The sequence below is a fragment of the Solanum lycopersicum genome, chromosome 11, assembly GCF_036512215.1.
Source record: "Solanum lycopersicum chromosome 11, SLM_r2.1".
Taxonomy (NCBI): domain Eukaryota; kingdom Viridiplantae; phylum Streptophyta; class Magnoliopsida; order Solanales; family Solanaceae; genus Solanum; species Solanum lycopersicum.
In genome coordinates this window covers 11,457,357-11,468,249 of record NC_090810.1, presented here as the reverse complement: position 1 = coordinate 11,468,249, position 10,893 = coordinate 11,457,357, and positions in this window count along the sequence as shown.

Here is a 10,893-nt window from a genome sequence, read left to right as displayed (position 1 = left end):
TTTTTCTCCGTGGTGATGGGTTGATTAGAAAGTTTACTAAGGTAGCGGGGAGAGTTTCGAGTTAGTTTTTCCCTATTGGAGGCTAACAAAGTGAAAGAGTTGACTTTAGCCAACATCTAAAGATTCATATGTTAGATGAGGGCACCTTCAATTCTATCAGCATTAAAAGGGTTATTTTGGTCTAGTGGGATGATTGGTTTGGGTTTTGAGGTAGTCATTTTGAGTTTGTGTCATTAGATATTTTAGCTTTGAAGTTTTGACCAAAGTTTGACTTTGGTTAATATTCTTGGTAAAAGAACTCGCGATGAAAATTTTCAGTTCGCTCTGAGATACCAAGTTTGGTCTAAAAGGACCTTTGATTTAGATTCCAAGGTGCTTGGGATGAGTTTGTGACTTTTGTCGTTTGATTTGGAATTTCTTTGTAAGTGTTGACTTATTTTGACTAGACAACATTCATTGTTTGTTTTGGTGACTCCATTGAGTCTTGATTGACATTTATAATTTGGTAACATAGTTTTTTGCGTTGACACGGCTCCGGATAATTTCGAGGTCCTGTCAAGGGAATTCATACTCTTGGGAAAGAATTGATGCAGTGCTGCTGATGCAACAACATTCCCTTCTTCACGTTCACAGTCCCTTGATCACGTTCTCGAAGAGCAAATTTCATGGTCTCTGCATTCGTGCAGGAAACCTGCATACATAGAGGGTGACTGTAATACCTCAGGTTTTACAAAGGTTAAAGTGAGCTAATGAGAAAGTCCACAAACCTAAAATTTGGAAACCCTTCACGAGACCCTAAATGGCCTATTTAGGGCACCAATGTCGGCTTAATGCAAGTGGTCTAGCCGTTTAGGGTTGTTAGGACCTAAGGACACCTGGACGATTCCCTAAACGTCCAATATATAGGTGGAAGACCCATTTACAATACCAAGCCCAACCATTTATAGGCTTCCAGGAAGTAGGATCTCTTGGACCATTCCCTATGCGACCAGTGAGGTCTTGTACAGGCTATCCAACCTTTCTTTTTATGTGACTCCGTCGGTTTTTAAGCCAGGGTAATTTTAGTTGTTTGTCTAAGTGTTTTGTACCTACACTACGTCGTTTCAAATACTATTTCAAGACCTATAAAGTGTATTAAGTCTTAAAACTACCATTCTAAATCATTCACTTAATTTCAAAATTTCCCTCCAAATTCGTCCCCAAAATTCTCTCAAAGACTATGGAAGATGAGTTAGGGTTCCAATTACCAAGGTCTCAATTTTACCATATCTTTTGGGCATTGATCTCTAAGGTATGTCAGTATTCACCTATGGTGTCCTATAATCTCATATTTTACAATTTAGATTCTCAATTCAAAGTTAGGGTTTTATTAGTTAGATTCTCAATTCAAAGTTAGGGTTTTATTCAATCTTCATTGTTCTTTTTAATTATGATTCAATTGATTGTTTTCTATATTTTTATGCACGAATTGAAGTAATTAAATGATTTTAAGTTGATTTTATATTAACCTATGCATGATCCATGATTTTTGCCGATGAACACATGATGAAACGGATGAATTGTGAAAGATAAAATTATGAAGATGATACATATATGTTTATAAAGTTGATGTAAATGATTTGAGGATGCATTGAGATTAAAGTGTCAATGTTGTTTGTGAAAGGTTTACTCACACACTAATACGAATATGATTGTTTAAAGGATTTCTCACATAAAGGATTTACAAGGTTGAAAAGTTTTCTCACCTAAGATAAATCAAGTTAAGGAGCTATTCTAAATGAACTCTAGGTTGGAATGGCTTCGTAAATGGTACCTTTCTATTGATAATAATATGACTTTGATTAATGACTATTCTGTGGAATTTTACTTAGCACTGAGTGAACTTATGTCGATTACCCATTCCCATAAACCATGTGCCACCATAGGATTGGTCTCAGATATACACTAGCTAGTGGATCCACTTTAGCTCAGATTGATGGTTCTTACCTTGGAAAATAATGACATCTCTTTTTGATATGACATAGACACTGGATTCCATGATATAGCTCACATGGTCTATGTCGATTACATGGTAAACTTCCATAATAATGAACTAATATTATATCTAGTATCTCATAAGTGTTTCAAAAGAGTTAATCTTGCATTGACCGTGATTATCACTTACATTTTCTAACTCTTAATTTTATGACTTAGCTTGGTCATTACATGTCATGTAACATGCTTTTTAGGATGATTTCAGAACTCTTATGCATTGCTATCATATTTAGTATATTACATGTACTAATGCATACTTTTATCTACATTGCTTCACAAATGTAGGGCCTGACGCTCCTACCTCTCACACTCGTGGCTAGTTGATCTTTTTGCACTCAAGGATTGGTGAGTCATCATGTTTTGAGGATCAAGACACTTTTATCACTTTCTTTATTTCAATTTTCAGACATTGTATGTGATGTATGGGCTACCTCCAATCACTTCTTTTGATGTAATAAATGAATTGTTGAGATTTATGTTAGACTTTCGTTTTCTTGAAAATATTTTATGATAAAAGATTGTTTCTTAAAATATTTATTTCCATTAATTGTATGATGTATGTTAAGTGGTTTGTCTTGGGTCTCTAAGGATTCTATATATCATGTTACACATAGGGTATACTTTGGGTCATGACATTAGCCTCCTGAGACATCCGTGTTTGTGTGAGTCTCTCGACGATCACAGAGGGTTGTTGTTCCTAGACTTAGAGTTTGTCGTCATCTCGTTGCATTTACAAAGGGTCAACATGGATGATCACGACATTCATGAAGGTATAATCAACTGGCTTTTATAATTTTTAGAAGTTCATTTTAAACATGTATTCTTCAAATAAAGAATTGATATTTTGACAATTTTTAGAGCTTTACTTGGCGGAGTTGAGTGATTCTTAGTGGGTTGCATCGGGGAATTGTGTGGCACATTTCGGTATGGTCAATTCGAGAACTCATGACAGAGTCAATTTTATGACTTCGTACATAGTTCCCAGATTGTTTTTTGGGGCTCTATTGTAAGAATTATTATTATTTATTATTAATGTCACATTCGGGGAGCACCCCTTAGAGCTAACATGATGTACTTTACCTCTCGGAGGTCTTAAGCACATAGTTATTGTAACACCCCGTATCCAAAACAGGCCCAAAACCAGCTTTACAGAAAATTCTGCAGGTGGAACCAACAGCCGCATCGATGGAATGTATCTTGACGCAAGGTCCGTCCTGCACAATTGTCAATGTGATCAGAAACTCCCGAAAATCTCAGCCCAGGAAAATTGGTTAAGTGTTGGTCGACGGATAGACTTACGGTCCATAGGTCAGACTACGGTCCGTAGTCCATAACCTTCGATCCAGACTCCCTTCACCCACTCTCTGACAAGAGCTATGGATGACCAGCATGGTCCATAGGTCTGACCGTATGTGAGAAATTAGCAGACAGTTAAGGGAAAATACAATTGGGTCAACTTTAAATGGTAATAACTCTTAGAAAAAATGGAATTAGGTATTCCATGATGTAACCACAAATAGATAATTGAAATATCTTTCCATAGCCTCCGACCTTGCTAAAATCAGACATCTGAGTAAAAAGTTATGCCTGTTTTAGTAAAGGCCTGTCGAACAGGCCCAACAGACGGACCAACCGACGGGGCGTCGGTCAATCGACGGACCGTCAGTCTTGGCCATCGATTTGCCCGACAACAACTTTCCCAAGGGTCTTTTGGACCTTTCCCACTTTGTTTAAACTCTAAGATACGTCGTTTTGACCCTAAATCATTAGATTTTAGTCAGTTTAAGCCTAGAAACAGAACTAAAACATAGCTAAGTCAAATCATTAAATCAAAACTTGGAAAATTAGAAGCAAGAGAGGAGAAAAAAATTCAAAAGCCCTAGTTCAAGAACGCCACAAGTTCCAGCAGTTCCAGTCCCAAAACCTAAGTATTTTTCCATGGATTTCATCACCAGATATGTGAGATTTCACTATTGGATTCCTTTCACCCATTTGATCCCTAGTTTTCAGTCAGATTCTTGATTCTCTTGTCATGATTAAACCTAGAATTTCTAGAACTTTGATAGAACTTTATGAATTTACTAAATATATGTTCCAAATCTTATTATCATGTTATTACTCAGATTATCACATAAATTTTAGAACCCTAGCTTTATATTTCTTTAGTTCTTGAATTACACATGCTAGGTTAGATATTTCAAACACTTCAGATATATATGCCTCAGTTATAAATGCATAATTACCAGATTAATTGTTGCATTCTCAGTTTGCATGTTTAGTTTCGAGCTATCCAGTATTTACAAATACTCAGACATAATCAGTTAATTTACAAAATTCATGGGAGTAGCATAACACTGAGTTGAACTAGGGTTCAACATACCCAATTACTTCCAAAACTACTAGCCAAGTAGGTTGTAAGTCCCTTCTATGGACAATCAGTTTAGTGATCACGCCAGCATGCCTTTATACTTTTGGCAGGGTATATTGGGTCCTCTCGATGGGGCATATACATCCGACTCCACATTTAGCTCATGTGGTTTTATTATCGGTTATTATTAGCTCCCACGGTTCACTCAGACTCTCTGCATTGACCATTTATCAGTATATTCAGTATTCAGTTTCAGCATGCTATAAATTGGTCATTGCATTCAGTTAGCTCAGAAATTAAGTATATCATGTTCAGATTATTATACTTGCTTTGTGCTTGTTCAGTTATGTTTTTTTTTCTAGTTTTATTCTATCCTATATGCTCAATACCTTTCAAGTACTGACGCATACGTGCACTACATCTTCTCGTGATGTATATTCAGGTTCTCAACATTCAGATCACGCATAGATCAATTTCCGATCTTCAGTTCAACAGATTCAGTGGTGAGTCCTCATTCTCTGAGGACAACAATTATGAGTTTCATTTCAGTCTTTAGTCATTTCGTTTCAATTTTTGCTAAATTTAGATGGGGCTTGTTCTAGTATTTCTAGTCCTGTTTAGAGGCTTATTTCAGACATAGTTAGTTTCAGCTTAGTGTTGAGTTAGTAACTTCATTGTATTAAGCTTATCAGTTTTCATATATATATATATATATATATATATATATATATATATATATATATATATATATATATATATATATATATATATATATATATATATATATATATCAGTTTTAGCGTATGTGTAACCCACATATTTTTATTATAAGATATGATTTAGCTTCCACATAAGTTTATTATCTTTAGTATGCTCATGATCATGCCAGCAGGGTTAGCTTGGGATCACTTGTGGTCCTAGGTTCCGTGTCCCGTCTCAGGGGTAGCTCGGGGCTTGACAAAACTTGGCATTAGAGCACTAGGTTCAAGAGTCCTAGGATGTCTGAAAAAGCCGCAATAAGTAGAATCCTTTTCATGGGTGTGAAGTGCACCACATCTAATGAGAGGGAGTCTATGAAGTGTTTTAGGAAAAAAATTCACTTTCTTGTTACTCTTATCGTGCGTAAGGTATGATCAAATTCCACTCTAACTTGACGTTTTGCTCTTAAGATCATGCCTTCTTGTAGAGCTTAGGCATGGTATGCTAATGCACACAATGCTAACACAGTTCCTCTAGTACTAGATAAGGAAGTTCATAAGCAAAGTTTCAGAATGCCAATTCAGCTTTTGGCTCAGAGTATAACCAACCAGAACAATCAGCATGTTCTAATTCCTATTAAAATAAATGACTGATTAGTGGCAGACAGAGTTTGTGATTTTTTTAGGATGAAGCCGCCTAAGTTTTTAGGGTCTCAAGTTGGTAAGGACCCACCTAATTTGATCGATGAGGTCAAGAAAATATTTGGTGTGATGTCAATAACTGGTAGTGATAGGCGAGATTGGAATCCTACAAACTCAAGGATGTGACTCACATATGGTTCACTTAGTGGAAAGATAACAGACATGACTATGTCTTTCGTAACTCAGTATTACATTCCAATTCAGTGTTAGTCCAGAAACTCTCTCAGAATTTTTCTCAGTCTCTACTCCAGTTGGTAACCCTGTTATAGCTAGGTGGGTATACAGAAATTTCCCTGTCACAGTCTCTCAGAAAGTCACCTCAGCAGATCTAGTAGAGTTAGAAATGGTAGACTTTGATGTCATTCTAGGCACGGATTGATTAATTCATGTTATGCCTTAGTCGATTGTAGAACTAAGATTGTTCGTTTTCAGTTTCCAGACTAATCAATCTTAGAATGAAAGGGTAGTAGCTTAGCGTCTATGTGTTGATTTATTTCTTACCTTAAGACCAGAAAGATGATCTCTAAGGGTTATCTCTATCTTCTAGTTCGGGTTAAGGATTCTAGCCTTCAAACCCCAACTCTTGTGTTAGTTTCAGTAGTTTGTGAGTTTCTAGAAGTGTTTCCAGAAGATCTTCTCGGAGTCCTTCCCAAAAGGGAAATCGACTTTGGAATTGATCTTCTTCCAGATACCCAGCCTATTTCTATTCCTCCATACAAAATGGCTCTAGTAGAGCTTAAGGAATTGAAAGAGCAGTTGAAAGACCTTCTAGATAAGGGCTTCATTAGACCTAGTATTTCACTATGGGGTACACCAGTGTTGTTCGTAAAGAAGAAAGATAGTTCTCTCAGAATGTGCATTGACTATATATAGTTGAACAAGGTCACAATCAAGAATAAGTATCCCATCCCTAGGATAGATGACTTGTTTGAATAACATCAGGGTGCTAGCCATTTCTCAAAGATAGACCTCAAATCGGGCAATCATCAGCCTAGAGTTAAAGATAGTGACATTTCGAAAATAGCCTTCAAAAGTCAATATAGTCATTATGAATTTGTAGTTGTCGTTTGAACTAACTAATGCTCTTGCAGCTTTTATGGATTTAATAAACAGAGTGTTCAAACAGTACTTGGACTTGTTCGTTATCGTCTTTATTGATGATATCCCAATTTGCTTTAGGAGTGAGGAAGAGCATGCAAGTCACTTGAGAATTGTCTTACAAACTCTCAAGGATCGCCAGATATTTGCTAAGTTCTGCAAATGCGAGCTCTGGTTGCAATCTGTTGCGTTCCTTGGTCACATTGTATCTAGTGAAAGGATCCGAGTAGATTCACAGAAGATAAAAGCAGTGAAAAAATGGCCCAGACCTACCTTTGCTGCAGATATCAGGAGTTTCTTAGGTCTAGCGGGTTATTATAGAAGGTTCATGGAAGGATTCTCTTCCATAGCCTCACCATTGACTAGGTTGACTCAGAAGATGGTCAAGTTCCAATAGTTAGATGATTGTGAGAAAAGCTGATAGATCACAAGGATTATTGGACTGTCTCAAAAGGGCTATATCGAAAGAGTTCTAAAGAGATTTAATATGAACAATTGTTCAGCAGGAATAGTTCCTATTCAAAAAAGGGAGCAAATTTAATCTCATGCAATGACCCAAGAATGACGTATACCAAAAATATATGGTATTCAATTCCTTAAATTTCTATTGTTGAATGTTCAAACTTGTACATGACCATATATTAGCTTTGTGGTCAGAATGTTAGAAAGATGTTAAAGTAATCTTGGAATGGATCAGTGTAAAACTGCAAACAAAGTTTATGGCACGTTATGAAGCCATACTTCATACATTATGGCTGCGAAACTTTATTTCAAGACTTGGGGTTGTCGACACCATTACCAAGTCGCTGAAAAATTTATTGTGATAATATTGCAGCAGTATTCTTCTCTAAGAATGATAAGTACTCCAAATATGTCAAACATATGGAATTAAAGTACTTTACTGTCAAAGAAGAAATTTGAAAAAACAAAGAGTGTTACTTAAAAATATTAAAACTGATCTCATAACTGCACATCTGTTAACAAAAGCTTACAACCAAAGACATTTAAAAAACATGTTCAAAGAATTATTTTGGCTGTACGTATGATTGATACATTTATGATGTTTTACACTCTGAGCTCAAATTATGTGTTTCTGATATACATTAATGAACAACTTGTTTTTCATGATGGTGTATACATTATTGTTTGAGATATCACAAGATAAGAATATATGTTTTTATAACTTATGAATCTAGTATGATAAGTTGCTAATGTAGTAGTATATGGAAGGAAGTATGTAACTTAAAATTTATGTACAACTGCCATAACTCACATTAGTAGTTTGTTATACTGTGGTATGTATGATGGACACTATAAAAGAGATCTGTTGTATGCGCAACTAATATTTATTAAATATTGATGATATATGGTTATTGAGCCAAGTGAGAGAATGTAAGAATTATTATTACTTATTATTAATTATTTCTTATTATTGCCCAAGTTTACTTGTAACCCAAGTAATACCATAAATAGTATATAATAAGGAATAGATCTTGTCCGTACATTGGTTACTTGATGGACGTACAAGATTAAATCATAACCTCTATAAATTGGTACTCGATCCACCCATTAGGGTTAACCACATATTCACTACAATAATTCCATCACTGACGGTTGTGGTAACATAAAGTTAGGGTAAGGAGGTAGAAATTAATTTAGGACTAACGCTTCAGCTTTTCTATGTGATAGTATCTTTCTCATCAGGTATGTGCCCCTAACAATTTCTATGTAAAATTATCGTATTCAAGAACCTGATATTATAGTTATTAAATAAATTTTTTATTTGTATGGAACAAGTATGATGTTACCCTGAAGAAATTGTTGAACTCATGAATGTGCATGTCTGGTCTTACTGGAGTGCAAATCTCAAGTCATCTCCATATGCATCTTTGAAAATTTTGAAGTGGTTAATCATGTATCATTTATGTGTATTTGGTATGCAAAAAGTTATTTTGGAAAAAAATTATATTTTTATGTAGTTATTTTCTCATGTTTATAAAATGAGAAAAAAATTGTTCAAATTTTTTTTTTTAGACAGACACTTGTGCGGGAAGTTGTTTTTTTCTACGACAACCTTGATTATAATTTTATACCTTGAAGTAGAACAATATCTAAATTTTATATCACTTCTACTAGTATAAATATTTAGACATAATTATCAATATTAAGTACTCAAAAGTCTTAAAAAACATTCACCAATTAAAGAGAACACTACTAAAAAATATGAAAAAAAATAGAACAAAAAATTATCGTCAATCTGTGTTTAAAGAATCTTACTGATTCAAATAAACTTTGCAGAAACACAAAGTTACCAAAGTTTAAATAACCAGTGAAGAGTAGAAGAACAAAAGAACATATTCACAAAAAGATAAAATTTGTAAAACATACCAGAATCTTGAAAAACAGGAAGAAGATCAAGCCCAATGAATACACAGTGTCCCCTTAAAAAAATTATTCCCCTCTAGTATCCGAGGTTTGATTTGGAATATATCCTCAAATGATAGAATGATCTCAATAACCAGTGTATTGATACCCAAAACACTGGTGCTAACAAGCCACTCAATGACAGTAAAGTACACGAAGAAACTTTAAGAAAGTTTCGTAAGGAAACATTTTGAAGAATGAATGATACTTATAGCCAAAAAAATTGATTCCGAAAGGTTGTAATCCTTTTAGATTCGCACGACTATTTATGAAAGTTTGCAACCTTTTAAATGGTCATGATTGTTCCTGAAAGTTGAAATCTTTCGAAACAGTCATTTCCAACGACAGGAAATTCAGATTAAAATAGGAAATAATTTAAATAAAACGGGTCGCCCGGATACGAGTCGCATCGGAACGTTTCAGTTAATCAACTAAAAATTTGAAACATTTTGGTTAATCTCAACTAAATAGTTGAAAATGTTTTTGTCACGACGCAAGTCTATACCTTGGACGTGACCGACACTCAAAGAACATCGTTAGTCCCAAGTGAATCCTCATCCTGGCTGACTACTAGCAGAAGACTAACTTAAGCATACAAAAGCTTAAAGCTGAACAAAATTCATGAAACTGGAACACAAATCTTTAACTTAAATGAAAAACTTTGAATAAAATAATGTAATCAACTAGCCATATAATAGGCAAATTAAATCTCTAATACATTTAATATCAACTCGCCATATAATTGGCAACTTAAATCTTTAATACATTTAATAAAATAAATGAATAACACATACTTCGTAACTAAACTGACTATCTATGAATTTTTGAACTGACAATGATGGAAGTCGTGATAAGACTCATGACATCCTAACTAAATTGAAAAGTAAATGAAATCCTCCAAAATCAAAGAGTCTCACCATAGCTAACTCGAGTCTCCGATATATCAACAAAGCTTTTGTTGATGATCTTGTATACGTGTGTCTGCATCATAAGCTTGAACTTGATTAAAAAAAAGAAGGAAAACATACTTACCTCTTTACAAACTTACTAAACTCAAGGAATACTCGAGATACTCTACAATACTCAACATACTCAACTTAGAAGTATTCAAAAATAAGATACTCAGCTAAAGATTATATACTCAACTCGAAGATATGATATTCGACTCTAGATACTCAACCTAATGTAAAGCAATTAAGAATATGCATGCAATATATAGAAAGCTTTATAAAACATTAAAAACAACTTAGTTCATTAAAGAAGACGGAATAACAAACTCAACTTTACTTATATAATAAATTAATATAATTTATATGGGAGATTCTCTAATAGAAAATCGCCATTATGAGCCTAAGTAGTGATACAACGTCTTACCCACGTTGCAAGAATTGTCCTATACTTTTCCGTCGCATAGAATTCTTTAAATTAGTGGATCTACTAGCTTAATTTACGTGATCATATAAAAAGTATGACCCGTTAATACCCATGATGGCTACATGATTTACATGGAGACTTGAGTTAATATGAACTCTCATCCCCATCGGTGCTCAATACTACTCCAAAATATAC